The sequence below is a fragment of the Phoenix dactylifera genome, chromosome 4 (assembly GCF_009389715.1).
Source record: "Phoenix dactylifera cultivar Barhee BC4 chromosome 4, palm_55x_up_171113_PBpolish2nd_filt_p, whole genome shotgun sequence".
Taxonomy (NCBI): Eukaryota; Viridiplantae; Streptophyta; class Magnoliopsida; order Arecales; family Arecaceae; genus Phoenix; species Phoenix dactylifera.
Genome location: NC_052395.1, coordinates 1,948,262 through 1,964,921, shown reverse-complemented (window position 1 = coordinate 1,964,921; position 16,660 = coordinate 1,948,262). Strand labels below are relative to the sequence as shown.

Here is a 16,660-nt window from a genome sequence, read left to right as displayed (position 1 = left end):
AAGGCGAGGCTCATTCGTTGGATCCTATTGCTCCAGGAATTTGATCTCGAAATTCGAGATAAAAAAGGATCTGAAAATGTAGTAGCTGACCACTTGTCCAGACTGATTGTTGAGTCATCTGCGGAATCCTTACCTATATCCGAAACTTTTCCGGATGAACAACTAATGATGATTTCCCACACCAATGTTCCATGGTATGCTGACATAGTCAACTACCTTGTTACTGAACAAATGCCCAGCTCTTGGACCAAACAGGAACAATTTCGCTTCCTAGCTCGTGTGAAGTGGTATTTTTGGGATGAACCATACTTGTTCAAATACTGTCCTGATCAAATCATTAGACGATGCATCCCTGAACACGATCAAAGGAATGTCCTTTTCTTTTGTCATGACCATGCTTGTGGTGGTCATTTCAGTGGGAAGAAAACTGCTGCAAAAGTTTGCAGTGCGGATTTTATTGGCCCACACTTTTTCGAGATGCGCATGACTATTGTAAATCTTGCGATCGATGTCAACGATTAGGAAAACTTTCGAGAAAGAATGAGATGCCCCTGAACCCTATCTTAATTATAGAAATTTCGATGTTTGGGGTATTGATTTTATGGGTCCTTTTCCTATGTCGTTTGGGCATCAGTACATTCTTGTGGCAGTTGACTATGTATCAAAATGGATTGAGGCTATCGCGTGTAAGACCAATGATCACAAAGTGGTGATCAAGTTCCTTAAAGAATCTATCTTTGCTCGTTTTGGCACCCCTCGTGCTATCATTAGTGATGGGGGGAAACATTTTTGTAATAAAATCTTTAAAGCCCTTATGAGAAAGTACAACATTAATCACAAGGTCAGTACACCATATCATCCACAAACAAGTGGACAAGTTGAGATTTCCAACAGAGAAATCAAGACCATCCTTGAAAAAACTGTCAATCCATCTCGAAAGGATTGGTCCCTTAGGTTAACAGATGCATTGTGGGCATATCGGACGGCTTACAAAACACCAATTGAATGTCTCCATATAGAACTGTCTATGGCAAGGCCTGCCATTTACCTATTGAGTTAGAGCACAAGGCCTATTGGGCTATTAAACATTTAAATTTCGATCTTGACAAAGCAGGAGAACATAGGAAGCTTCAACTCGATGAGCTTGAAGAAATTAGAAACGATGCTTACGAGTGTGCCAAGAAGTACAAAGATCGCATGAAGATCATGCATGATAAAATGATCATTCGTAAGGAATTTCACCAAGGACAAAAAGTCCTTCTATATGATTCTCGATTACATCTATTCCCTGGAAAACTTAAATCTCGCTGGACTGGCCCATACACAGTAGAGAAAGTGCACCCGCATGGTGCAGTAGTAATATGCAATACCAAGGATGGTAGGTCCTTTCAAGTCAATGGACATCGTTTAAAACCATACCTTGAGTATCTGAGTCCAGAAGTTGAGGAGACACTTCTGACCGACCCTGTTTATCATGAATGAATTAAAATTGTCTGGCTGAAGACATAAAACTTAGCGCTCTTGGGAGGCAACCCAACATGTAAATATTCTCAAAAAAAAAAATGCAGGTTTGGGGGTATTTTGCCCCCAATTTACCCGCCCATATCAGGTACCTTCTCCTCTGTCCTCTTACTGCTTTAAATTTTCTTTAACATTGAGGACAATGTTAGATTTAGGTATGGGGGTGAGAATATTTTTGATTTTTCTTCAAAAAAAAAGGGAGAGAATATTTTTGATTTTTTATGCAATTAAAAAAAAATTAAAAAAAATTATTAAAATTTCAAAAAATAATAAAAAAAGAGGGGATTTCAAATTTTTAACTGAAACTCTAATCTTTTTGGCTGTACAAACTAGGAATTGCTCTGACAATAGCTTTGAGTTAAGAAATATGATAGCAGTTCTAGCTTAAGTTTTCATCCCACCTATCTTCTGCTAACATGATACAAGATGAGTTAGCACCTACACGTAAGCACATGAATAGTGGGGTATGTAAACTTACGACTAATATGAATACTTTTAATTTTTGGGATAATTTAGAGTTATATGTGTGATGAACACCCTAGCCTAACCAAAAAAAAGAAAAAAAAGAAAAAAAAAAGGAGATAAAATAAAATAAAATAATGAGTTTAATTTAAGTCTTCTCACTGAGTAACCGGGCCTCCTGCCTGGCAAGCAGCGAGTGTTCGCGTAAAAAGGTGAGGACATTGAGATTAAACTATGAGTGACTAATTTGGCCTTGAAGCCTAGTTAACTTGAGTTATTAAGCCTGTTAGGGTGTCTCTACACCTAGTGCCCTGAGCCATCTGGATCGGGAGTCATTGGCCTAACACTCGCTACATGGGTTAGCTAGAAAGCTTAATAAGGCTAGATATTGCACAAGTCATTCTTCTTAGCATTCAGTCTGAAAAAAAAAGAATAAATAAATCCGGGGTGTTCATTACTATTTAACTCTAGAAAGTCTTGAAAATTGGAATGATCATGTTGGAAGTAAGTGAAAGCCACTCATTTATATAATACTATCTTGCACCTCACTACATTCTTGACTTGTTAGCAGATAGATGGGGTGTAATGAAACTTGAGTTAGAGTCTGTTTAAATATGATAACAACAAGTCTCTATTGTCCTTGCAATTCTAGTTTCATACAGTAATACTTGTTCAAATTTCGAGTTAAAATTTGGAAATTCCTGACTGATGAAGTTTGTGGGTAACTTCACTGCAAACCTCACGAGACAACACTCGTCCGCTAGGGTAACCTAGGGGTTTAACGGCTTGTTGCACATGCTAAGTGCAATCGTAATGCTCTACGAAAGTGAGTATTTATCTTAGGATATTTATATAATAAATAACACTTTTGCTCTCTCATTTTATCATTTTCGCACTGAATTGCTAGAGACTAGCAATAAGCTAGTTGGGGGGTGTGATGAGAGCACAAAAGTGCGACCTACATGTTACTAAAATTAGTATTATTGCTAACTAATAATGATAAATTCACTAGATTAATATTATATTTGGGTTTAACATAGATTAGTATAAATTAGAGATAAAATGCACATTGAGTACAAATTTGACTTCAAATCGGGTCCGAGTCGGGTTCGGGTCCGAGTCGGGTTCGGGTCCGAATCGGCTCCATTTCTTTTGAGCCTTTGGAAAATAATTTTGGGAAAAGCTAAATTTGCCATAAGGTGCTGGGTGACCCAATTGCACTTGACCTCCAGCCAGAATAGATGACCCGTCCGTCTACAAGCAAAATTTCATATCATACTATATGACTAATCGGATGGAACTTGATGTCTCCCATATCCTCCCAGCCATCCGCACGCATCACAAAGCTCCCGGCTCCTCCCTCCTTCCACGATCGCTGCCAGTCGTCACCGCACCCAGCTTCATCCGCGCAAGGGAGAAAAAAAAAGAATAAACCAAGCGCCGTCCGCGTTCATCACGGATCCCGTATCCGTCCGAGAGCCAAAGAAGAAGATGGATCTTCTTCCATCCGTGAAGCACTCCTTCCGGCGATCCCGCAGGCCTTCAAGAAGCCGCTTCAGTCGCCCGTGATTCTCCCCAAATCCCATGCGCGTCTCCTCCCTTCCGCTTTCATCCCGGAATCCTAGCGACCAGCCCACGGGTCATCACCTCCTCACAGCATCCAAGCAATCCCACTGCCAGCAGCCTGTGAATCACCCCCTCCACGGATTCAAGCTCCCAGCATCACGCGTCCGTGAATGGTGTCTTCCCAAGATCCCGCGGCAGCCTCCAAATGATTTCGAGCACCAACTCTCAACGTCCGCGTCATCCCCGCCTTGCAGCCGGCCCATGCGTTGCGCCTCAGCCCGCGTCTCCTCCATTCCAGCCGTCGGCATTCAACGCCAACGTCCCAGCCGCTCACAGCAGCGTCCTCCTCCAGCAACGGTTCCGGGATCCAAGCATCAGCCGTGAATCATCCCGCGCCCGAGCTCCATGGATCGCGCCTCCTTCCTTCCGCGAGCGATCCCGGAATCCCAAGCATCCTCAGCCTATAAATAGGGTGGCCAAAAGAAGAAGAAGGGAGCTCGGCTGGTTTTTGTCCAAGAACAGGGGAGCTCTGTTTCTTTTGGAGAGAGAGAGAGAAGAGATTTGTTTTTCTTTTTTTTGTTTTATTTGCAAAGTAGAAGGAGTATTAGGCCTCTAATCTCCATTTTTATTTGTAATCAGTTTTTCGTTTTATGAAATCCATCAATTTTCTTTCATGCAATCCCCGTTCTAAATTCAAGTTAATTTCTGTTTTCTTTTTATGAAATCTTTTAATTGTTCTTTTTATGCAATACATTAAATCTTCCTTTATGCAAATTGTGTTCACTTCAATCTTCTTGTTTTCATCCATTTTAATTTATGCTAAAGCTTTTCTTTGATTAGTTAAATATATAAATGCTTTTCGAATTTAAATACCTATCTTTTAGTTAATTTCAATTAAAAAAACATTCTCCGGTAGACTAGAGAATCCATCAACATCCTCAAAATAATGTTTTTCTTTAATCATTCAAAAATCGATTTTGAATCCGAGTGAACGTTCTAATTTTTATGCAACTCCAATCGCCTCCCTGTGGATCGACCTCTTACAACCGCTATCCTTCGAGTAGAACAGGTAAGAGTAGAAATTTAAATTTAACTTTGTTCGTCGGTTCTAACAACGATCTGTCTAGCATATTTTTAGTTAGACAGGAAAGGACGAACACTTCTTTTGATAGTTATTTAGATAACTTGTCTCGAGTTTTGCAGCGCTATGAGGAGACCAATTTGATCTTGAATTGGGAGAAATGTCATTTTATGGTGCAGGAAGATATTGTTTTAGGCCACAAAATTTCAGCAAGAGGCCTTGAAGTGGACCGAGCAAAAATAGAAATTATTGCAAAATTGCCACCACCTACAAATGTTAAGGGAGTTAGAAGTTTTCTTGGTCACACAGGATTTTACTGGCGTTTTATTAAGGATTTCTCTAAAATTTGTAAACCTCTTTGTAATCTGTTGAATAAGGATGTTGTGTTTAATTTTGATAAGGACTATTTGAATGCTTTTAACAGGTTGAAGCAAGAGTTGGTGTCAGCACCAATTATGGCAGCCTCAGATTGGAGTTTGCCTTTTGAGCTAATGTGTGATGCTAGTGATTTCGCTTTGGGCGCTGTTCTCGGCCAGAGAAAAGATAGAAAGTTGCATGTTATATATTATGCTAGTAGAGTTTTAAATAATGCACAGTTGAATTATGCAACTATTGAAAAAGAATTGCTTGCTGTTATGTTTGCTTTTGACAAGTTTCGATCTTGTTTTGTAGGTTCCAAGGTGATCGTATATATAGACCATTCATCAATCAAGTACTTGCTGAAAAAGAAAGATGCCAAACCGCGCTTGATTCGGTGGGTGCTGTTGCTTCAAGAATTTGATCTTGAGATTCGAGACAAGAGAGGCATGGAGAATGTGGTGGCAGATCACTTGTCTAGATTAGAGGGGCAGTCAAGAGCAGATGAGGTGCCCATTAATGAAAGCTTTCCAGATGAGCAGTTGTTGGCAGTTTCAATCATCCCCTGGTATGCTGATTTGGGAACTATTTGGTGAGTGGCATTGTTCCTCCTGATTTGAGCTATCATCAGAAGAAAAAGTTTTTGTAGGATGTGAAGCATTATTTTTGGGAAGAACCGCTACTCTATAAACACTATGCAGATGGGATGATTCGAAGATGTGTGCCCCAAGATGAGATGCAGGATATACTTGACCATTGCCATTCCTTGGAGTGTGGTGGACATTTTAGTACCTCTAAGACAGTTGCAAAGGTATGGCAGTCTGGTTTTTACTGGCCGACCATGTATCAAGATACTAGACAATATGTGAGCATGTGTGATAGATGTTAGAGGGTTGGCAACATTTCAAAAAAGAATGAGATGCCCTTGACCAATATCCTGGAGGTTGAACTGTTTGATTTATGGGGAATTGATTTCATGGGCCCATTTCCTTCTTCCTTTAACAATCAGTACATTCTGGTAGCAGTGGATTATGTGTCTAAATGGGTTGAAGCTACTGCAACTCAGACTAATGACTCTCGGGTGGTGATGAGATTTGTGAAGAAAAATATTTTTTCAAGATTTAGTGTGCCGAGAGCTATTATTAGTGATGAAGGCTTCCATTTTTGTAATCGGTCATTTGAGGCTTTGTTGAAGAAATATGGGGTTACTCATAAGGTGGCACTTGCCTATCATTTCCAAACAAATGGGCAAGTGGAACTTGCAAATAGAGAATTGAAGCAAATTTTGGAAAAAAACTGTGAGCAGTTCAAGAAAGGATTGGGCGAATAAGTTAGATGATACACTTTGGGCCTATAGGACAGCTTTCAAGACACCTTTGGGTATGTCTCCTTACAGACTTGTCTTTGGAAAGTCTTGTCACTTACTAGTAGAATTGGAACACAGGGCCTATTGGGCAATCAAGGAGTTGAACATGGATTTGAAAGCTGCGGGAGAAAAGAGATTGTTACAGTTGAGTGAGTTGGAGGAGTTTAGGTTGGATGCTTATGAAAATACTCGGATTTACAAGAAAAAGACAAAGCATTGGCATGACAAACATCTTCAGATTAGAAACTTCGAAATTGGCCAGCAAGTGTTACTCTTCAACTCAAGACTTAAGTTATTTCCAGGCAAGCTTCGTTCTAGGTGGTCTGGCCCATTCACGGTAACAAAAGTGTATCCATATGGTGTTGTTGAGGTGCGTAGTGAGGTCACTGGTGCATTCAAGGTTAATGGGCAGCGTTTGAAGCCTTATCTTGCTAGTAATGTGGTTCCTAAAGGAGTGATTTACTCTTTGAAGAATCCTACCTATGGTTGATGGTGTGGAAGTCAAGCTGATGACTGTAAACTAGCGCTTCTTGGGAGGCAACCCAACCACACACACAAAAAAAAATCCTTTCTTTGTCTTTTGTTATATGTTTTAATTATTGTTTTTATTAAGTCTTTGAATAATTATTGTTGTGACCCATTTCTTTTTGATTGTGTTGTGTAGGTTTGGAAAAATTAAGCAAGAAGCTAGTTCATGTTCAATTCAATCGGACATTCATTGTGTTCAGCCTTGCTAAAAGAGGAGTATTAGTCTTCCATTTTTCTTTGCTTTCACATTGAGGACAATGTGAAAATTAAGTTTGGGGAAGTGGATATTTGATTATGCTGAATGCTGGTGCAGGTTATGTTTGTTTGAGAAAGAAATTTTTTTCGAAATTCTGGTTTGTTCACTTTCATGCAAGTTAATTGGTGATCATACCCATGTCTTCCAAACCAAATTTTTATGTGAAAGATTAGGAGAAATGAACATGCATTTGCACTTGTGTGAGACTTATCTAGGATCATCATTACACTTTGGGGTTCTTTATTATGTTTAAGCATTGAATTTTGATTTAGGATAGGCAATATCTTATAAAGCAAGAGTAAGCATATTTGTTTTTCTTTGGGATTATTGAAGTACATCTTTCCTTGCAAAGTTGTATGAGTTATATGATTATGCATAAAAGATGAGTGTGATGCTTTTCTTGTGATTATCCCCTTTGAACTAGTCCTAAACAGAGTTTAAGTAAATAGAGTGATAATGATTAGACAGTCGAATAAATAAATGTGTACGAAGTTCTATCTACGCCAATGTTTTGAGTTGCTTAGTAACTAGGGGTATTCATCACCAATGTTTACTTTTACGTCAAACGGCAACTTGAAATATGAGCATGCAAAAGCACTTTAAGTGTGTGACTTGTTGAGTAACCGGGTGCATCCATCACAAATGCTTGTATTCACGTCAAAATGCAAGTGACAACTTAAAGACAAAGAATAATTGGTGAAAAAAAAAACTCTCTAGTTTGCTACCTTGTTTGTAGTAGTGAGAAGGGGTGATTGCAGGTTGAGTTGTTACATGATTCAATTGTGTTGGTCGCATGATAAATATGATTGAGTTTGGAATATATGGATATTTGATCTAGAGAATGTGAGTATGCTTAGTTTTCCTTTATTTGCTATTGTTTATGTACTAAGTTGAAGATTTGATGTTTGCATGATAGGTCCTTTGGGTGGGATGAGTTGAGCCTGACTATGGTTATTGTCCTTTGTTTTTATGATTTTTCTTTTGCTTGAGGACAAGCAAACATTCAAGTTTGGGGGTATTTGATGTGGAAATTTATTTTACACACTTTCTTAGTCTTAATTATTTTGTTTTAGAGTGTTTTGTATGATCTTAGCTCATTTGTCTAGAATTTAGGTATCTTTTACATTTATTTAATTCTTGAAAATTCTTGGTATTTTGCAGGTGTTTAATTATTGAATTCGGTTGAAATTGGGCTGGTCTAGTCAACACATAATACTGTTCGGTTTTTGGATTCTAACTAGAGCTACAAACCTCCATTTCATATGTTGTTTAGCTTTTTGGAAAGATAAGACATAGATCTAAAACTTTTATGAAGATCACAAAACCAAGTTCTGCTGTTTTGAAGTCCAAAACTTAGCCGAAACGGAGAAGTCCGAATCTGTCCAGAATTTTACTGCGGCCCAAATCCTATTTCGGTTTTCAGCTTGTATCTAGTGTTATATAAGTCAGAATAATGCAAACCCAGGTGCGTTGGAAAGCTGAGAATGAGATCTAAAACTTTTGTGAAGGGTACAACTCCAAAGTATATCATTTTGGTGCTCTAAATCCAGCTGGGAGTCGAGTCTAAAAATCAGCCTAGAATTCCGGATTTCAGCTAGCGGATAGGGAGGAAATCTGTTTTAAAATTCAAAAAAAAGGAAATTCCGAGAAGAGGAGGGGGGCCAGCATATACGAAGAGGAGAACAAGCAGATAAAAAAAAAGAAACGTAGAGAATCTGAAATTCCGAGAGGAGGAAAAGCTAGAAATTTCGAGAGGAAAAAAAACTGGAATTGTAGGAGAAAGAACGGAACGGAGGATTTTTGCAAATATAGAGTTCTTTTCCTTTCTCTTATATATATTTTTTTATTTTTTTTATTTACTGAATTGTTATTAAGAATGTTGAATGCAAATTTATGTTTGAGAAATAATTGGATTGATTTATTAGTTATGATTTGCTAGTTTTCTTATCCTAGGGCTAGGACGTAGTTATTGAATTTTTGATATGAATTGAGTATGGTTGTATTGAATATCTTTTATTAATTGCAATTTGATGATTTCGGTTTTCATTCTTCCAATTTACTAGCCATGAATTGCATGCTTAAGATGTTGAATGAAGTAACGAAAGTTGAAGTTCAATATTAGTTGGTGAATTTATCAAACATTGGTGGTGTAGTTTAGAAATAAATGCACACCCTTGTGACCTACAATCAAGAATTTCACATATCATAATAAATTTATATTAATTTCTATGATAACGAAAGTAGACATAGGATTAATATAGGTATAGATGTTATGCCTTGAAAGAGGATATCACATAAAAAAAAGGGATTCAGTCATTGTAATTAGCAGAATATTAACAATCAGATTTAAATTCATTGAAGGAATTCAATTGATGAAATCCAAGCCTTAGGAACCTTTCATATTTGATTTTTCAGGTTAAGAAATTGCAATCAGTCACATCAATTTTGGATCGTCTAAATAATATAGAAAATTTATAAATTGGTACTTGAATTGCCTCCTTGTAGAAACGATACTCTTTTTGCCCTATTTTACTTGTCATGACCCATGCACTTGTGGTAGAGTCTAGGGACGATCAGTTATGCAGGATAGTGGTAATCTATCTTAACTGATGTTCTTAATTGTTTCTGCCGTGCGGGTGATCCTTTAGCTGTGGTTGAATGGATGGAGCAAATTGTGGTTCATTATGCATGTTCTTAGTTAATAGTTATGTAATTCTAAAATTCACTGAATATGATGCTGATGCTATGATGCATCCTTTTGGATTGTCATATGAGGTTGAATTTTGCTTTGAAAAATCCTATGAAAAATTGGTTCATGTTGCCCAAGATGACAACCCAAGAGGGGGGGGGGGGGGGGTGAATTGGGTCTCTTAAGAACTTTTCTACTACTTCTAATCTTTTAGAGTTAATTAAGCTAAGTTGTATGGATGCATAGTGGAATTTAATCTTAGCAAGAGTATGATTCTAATCTAATCAACTATTAAGCAGTGGACTCAATAAAAGATTAGTCTAAGTTTGCCCAAGTATGCAATTTAATACAATGAATCTTAATGCTGTTATATCGAATGAGACTTGATTAAGTGAATTGAATATGCTTGCAACTAAAGGATGCACGGAGAAGAGTTAAGCAAGCAATGTATCTAAGTAAGTAAGTGAGTGAGGAAGTTAGATAACAAAGAGCATCACAGACACAACAAAAGTATAGTGGTTCGGTGCATCCCAGCACCTATATCCACTCCCCAAGACCTCTTGGGAATTTCACTATAATCCCTCAGATTACAGCCGGTTGTTTTACAAGCTCACAACCCAACTTGTTGTTTTGCGAGATCACAACGAACTCGGTCGGTTTTCACAGGCTCACCGACTAGAACCAACCGATTGTTTTCACGGGCTCACAATCCAACCCAGTTGGATTTCTCAAAGGCTCACCAACCACAACCTTACAACGATTGTTTTCCGGGTTCATAATCAACCCAGTTGGTTTTCCCAAAGGCTCACCAACCACAACCTTACAACGTTGGTTTTCCCTTTCGCTCACCAACAAACCTTAACCCCTTGATTCAATCCCTTGATTGAATCAAGTTACAAGATCTTAGAATAAGAGTTTAAATCAAATACAAGCTTCTCACATAAGCAAATATAGCAAATATAAATAAGTAAAGTAAAGAGAAGAAGCCCTCAAACTAATTTGTAGATGGGGGAACTCGGCTTCTTCTTCACTTAACCCTCTTCTGATTTCGCACGAAGTAGAGGATCACCGAGGCAGCACACAGTTGAAGAGGAAGCTTTGGGATTCACTTGGATGCTCTTCTTCTCTCTATTTTGCTTTGAATGGCCCTTTTGTGCTTTTGGGAGATTTTCCTTGTAATCTCTTCTAAATCTCTTCCCTAAATGTTCTCTCCCACTTCCATACCTTCTCCCCTAGCTCTCCTCTTGATTTTATAGCTTTAGATGGCGTGGAAACAAAAATCTAGCCATTAGAGACAAAAATGGAGCCGTTGGACACAGTCTGTACCTCCTGACAATATTTCCGTTGGGATCGGAGTCGACTCGCGCGATCTGGAGTCGACTCGCCTGTTGCAGAAGTCGACTCATGCTTTTCTGGAGATGGCTCGGCAACTGTTCTAGATTTGAATTAAAGTGCAGTCTTGCCTTGGAGTCGACTCGACTGAACCTGGAGTCGACTCGCCAATGTCTGGAGCTGACCTGGCATTTTTGGAGACGACTCGTTCCAAGGAATCCAGGGATCTCTCTTTCAAGTTTGCTCACTCGAGTCGACTCAGATATTCTGGGAGTCGACTCACCAATCAGAGCCCGAAATCCCGATCTTCTGTCTGTTGACTTGTGCCGTCTCGGAGTCGACTCGAACTGTCTCGGAGTCGACTCGGCTCTCAGTATCCGAAAAACAGTCTTCTGTCTTTTGGGGTTGCGCTGCCTTGGAGTCGACTCGAACTGTCTTGGAGTCGACTCGCCTCTCAGAGACGAAAATACCGTCTTCTGTCTTTGGGGTTGCGCTGCCTCGGAGTCGACTCGGACTTTGCGGGAGTCGACTCGGCTCTCAGTGTCCGAAATTGGCTCTCTGATTTTTTGCCTTGTATTTCTCTGGGAGTCGACTTTTGCTTCCTTAGGAGTCGACCTGCCAACCATCGGAGTCGACTCGTACAACGCTGGAGTCGACTCGGCAAGCATCGGAGTCGACTCGAATTCTTCAGGAGTCGACTCGCTGACAGGTTCTGAGATGATTCTTTCTGTCCGGCTGTCTGTCCTCAGTCGGAGTCGACTCGTAATGTACAGGAGTCGACTCGAGCACTATTCTTTTGAATTTTTCTTTAGAGTTTGCTCCTCCAACTTGAATACTTTAAACTTGAAACTTGGGCCAATGAAGTGTAGCTTTCTTCCAACTCTTCTTGAGAGCTTTTGAGGCCTTCTTGTGTTTTTCTTTGCAAATCAATTATCTTTCTTCTTGCAACACAAACATTAGTATTTATACTTTAAGATTTTGTGATCATCAAAATCAATATTTAAATCAATCTTTGGGTCATCAGTCTCCCCCTTTTTGATGATGACAAAACTTGGAGTATATGCAATATAAAATATATTGTGTTCTAGAAGTAATGCATAGCTAAGTTGTTTGAAGTAGAAAATATATATCTTTAAAATATACTTCATGATAATGCTTTAGATTTAATCAACTTAACATAATCAACACATAAAGCATTATGAGCATATACTTAGATATTTCTCCCCCTTTTTGACAACATCAAAAAGATAGTGAAACACTAAGTTAATGCATGTCAAATTATTGCAAGAATATGAATCATATAACTCAAGGCAATAATGTTAGAAAAAGATTAATGAGCATCGAATATGATTCCAAGGATAGTTTTCAACTCAAGTGTAGGTGGAATCTTTCTTAAGTTAATTCAAGAAGTACCACAAATAATATTCAAGGAAAGCACGAATGAAAATCTAACCTCTCTTCAATAATAAGTATGAAAGCTTGTTCATTTAAGATCTTTTGTCCAATATATTAAGTATTTTAACAACATGAGAGCAATTTAACTAGTTTTCAGAGTATAAGAGTAATATATTAGGTATGATTGCAAAGTTCTTTTATGGTGTAAAAATATTGTGACATAAATACCAAAACATGAATTCATACAATTTATGATATATCTTAGAGCATACATAAAATTCAAAACTTTGAAGGTTCTTTTAAAGCTCTTTTAAAGACTTTATTCCTTTAAGAAGAAGCACATTTTGGTACATATAATAATGAATTGGCACAAAATTGAAGTTCTAAAGAACAAGCCAATTAGAACTCATTACTGTATTTCCAAAATAGATTTTCTGAGAGATACTCAAGAAAATTCAACACATTATTCTTCCCATTTTTTATTAAGTTAGAGGCTCTTAAGATCAACTGTTTGAATTGCAATTTGGTTCATGATTTATGCATAAGATATATTAACCAAATAACAAGCCTCAAGATGTATCATAAAGATTTTTAGATTTAAATTTCAGATGATACATATTGGAGAGTATTAGGATCACTTTTCATTTAGTATTCTTTCTCTCTCCTTTAGTTATAGATTTATGCGATTAAGTTCCATAAGATCTCTCCTTCTGAAATTTTCTTTCTCTCCCTCAATTGATCATTCCATTTAAGAGTTTAGAATTTGAAGATAATGTTCAATAAAATTGTCAATCTCAAAAAAAATATATTTTCTATAAGTTTCAGCTTATTTTCATAAGACTCAAGGTTTGAGATAAGACAACTTTTATAGAACTCATCTCAAGGTATAGGCTTATTATGTAACTAAGGCTAGAAAGTCCATACAAGGAGGTTCATCAAAATCAATCCATAAAATTCAAGGTATGCATCAAATTAAAGTAACTTTAGGATAAGATACTGAATATCTAAAGCTCCCCCTCAAAAGATGCATTCTTCTTTAATCATTCTTTTCTTTTGTTGAGTTTCAGATTTTAATGATAAATGTGAATAAAACTGAAACTTTATGATATCAAGAATGTAGAGTGATCTAGAATTATTCAAAGTTTATAGTAATCACTCTTTTTAATCTTTCAAGAACAAGTTATGCTTCCTCTTAATCTTTGAGAAAATGTACTGAAATATTAATCAGAAAATGATTCATTTGAAGCTCAATTTCTTTCAAAAGCATTTACATTTTTTTAAAAAAAAATTATTTGAGTGAGCTGAAATGTTTCTAGACTTAAGATCATTCACTCTTTTAATAATATATATATTTATTTTGATGGAAGTCTTTAATAATGTAGGAGAGAAAAAAAAAACATATAGATGATCATTGAAGTATTTATATTTATAGAACTCAATTTCTTAATCATAGTTTTTCAGCAATGTATACATGAAGCACAATAAATCTTTTTAATATCAAAATAAAATTATATATTTAAAAATATTTGTTTGCAATCAAGATCATTGAAAGACACATCATTTAGACCGATATTAGTACACTTTAACGATAAGAAAAGATATGTTTCGGATGCGTATCGAGACAATCAACCAAGGCGTCAAAATTAATTCTGTTTTTCTTATGTTAAAATTTTCATTTAAAAATCATATTGAGTTATGGCTTTTATACAAAATCAGATTCTGAACTTCATAAAGATTCTCAAGGAGGCTTTCAAAGTTGTAATTTGAGATATGTATCTTCCACATTGTAGCTCATCTTAAATCATTACGATTGAAAAACACATATTTCAAACATATAAGAGCATATTCAGAATATTTGTATTTATGTTGAGTTTTGGTATAAATTAGAACATTATATATCAAAGTTAAGCAAGTTGAAGGATAAAACAAAATCAATTCATTTTGCCTAAATAGAGATATCCTTTCTTCTCCTTTTTACAAATTTATTCAACTTTCAGATTTTAACGATGATTGAACGACAAATCTGAAATTTCTTTTCAATAATACCAACCAAAAATTTTATAAAGTATTTCAAACATTCAATCAAATTGTCCAAGCATGGAGCATTACAAAATATTGAGAACCCATAATTCATGACATCATGCCACATGCTAAATATATTATGTGTTAAGTCATGCATTAAAATATTAAGAGCAAGCATGTCAATGATCAAAATCAATTCATTTCAAATAAACTCCCCCTATTTAAATATAATCTTGCACTGATTTCATCCTTAAAGTGTGTTTTCAAGTGATTAAAAACTTTGACTTGATTCTTCTTATATACTTTCATTTACTTTGTCTTTCATTTTTACCTTCTTATGCTCTATACTCTATTTGCTCCCTATTCGGTGGAGTTGGAAGGGGCACGAGGTACTACCACTAGCCTCCCTCTTGTGCCGTCCCTAATATACCCTACACCGAATAGTTGGGTCAAATAGTGCCGGGTACTACCACTAGCCTCCCCATTAGCACCATCCCTATGATGAGCAATATAGAAAGGTTAAAACGTTCACTTCAAACTCTCCCTGTTTAAGTGTAATTAATTACGGATTTTATCCCTTTCACAAGTCTCACAAATGTGCCGAATGTATTATGCTTGTTTTGCTTTTCCTTAAGATTGAAGTATTTGCCTTTACTTAGATTTTACTTCTCTTGAATAATATCCATTTTCTTTTCTTTATCTCTCTCTCTTTTTGTTATGCTCAAGTAATTTACATGAAGGAGCAGAATAAAGAAATAATCTCATGTATTATATAGAGGTATATCATGCAAACAACATTTTCATTTTACTCAAGAATTCATAGCTTCTCACAAGTTAATTTAAATCAGCATTTTAAGCATATACTTATGTATTTCATGGTTATGATATAGGCAAAGGAGCATTTTAATTTGAGCAAACCATGAATCAATTTCTGAAAGCATAAGTCAATAAATACATATATAGACATGATATCAAGAAATTAATAATTAAAGATTTTAACCATGCCACAATAAGATTTAAGTTATTGACTTTGCTCAACTAATTTGAGAGAGGTATCTAAAATTACCGATTCATTCTGCATTCTTCAAGTCAAAAACCTACTAGATTTCTTATGTATGAACTTTTGGCTGAAGAAGGTCCTCTCTCTTGTTTGCATGCGAATGTTTATCGTATCTTACATGGAGATATCCTTTAAGTTGAAATCTCTCATTTTCTTTTTCAAGGATCCTGCATTATTAACAAAATTCTTTTCTTTCTAGAAGGAAAGTCATTAGTTTCTTCAAGATACAAAACATTCATCCAACATATTTTTAACTAGATGACTCAATAGTTGAATATTGACAATAGTTGAATATTGAGTCACTTTACTCAAGAGATTGTCTAAATATAAGCAAGCACATATCAATTGAACTAAAGAGATAGTTTCATTAACCAAGATGGTTCAAGGACAAGCATGTGAGGCAATAGGAAGATTTATCAAGGTCAAATCAATTTCTTATTTTCAAAATCAATTTAGTTTAGATTTTATTTGCTTAAGATAATTATCAATAAGACACGCTAGCTAAGTTTTAATCAACTTATCTTAAACAGTTGTTTCTATCAAAATTCAGATTATGATTTATTTGTTATCAATAAAATATGACTCATTACAAGGGCACATAATGAGGATACAATCTGGTCTACTAGTTGTATGATAAAATACTTATTCTATCATGCTTCAATACAGCTTTAAAACAATAGATCTACTTTGCTCATCCTTTTCAAATTCTACAAGATGGGGTCATAGACATACTTTCTTCATGCCAATCTTCTATAAGAGTTTTCTTGTGGACTAACTTTGGTCAATGAAGATCCCCTTTCTTGTTTGTCTTAATTTGGAGTTCGAGAGAAAATGTTAATTCATTCATCATACATATTTCAAACTCACCTTGCATGAGCTTAGTAAAGTCTTCATATAAATCTTCATTAGTAGAACCAAAAATGATGTCATCAATGTATACTTTGAGCAAATAAGATATCACAAATTCTTCTTTTTGATGCATAGATTTATCACTATTACTTTCTATCAAAAAGGTTACTCAAGCT

The 16,660-nt window shown here is 36.2% G+C and overlaps 1 pseudogene; it reads left to right on the top strand.

Moving 5' to 3' along the window:
• Positions 1 to 5,583, top strand: LOC120110388 (annotated as a pseudogene).
• The last annotated feature ends 11,077 nt before the right edge of the window (positions 5,584 to 16,660 follow it).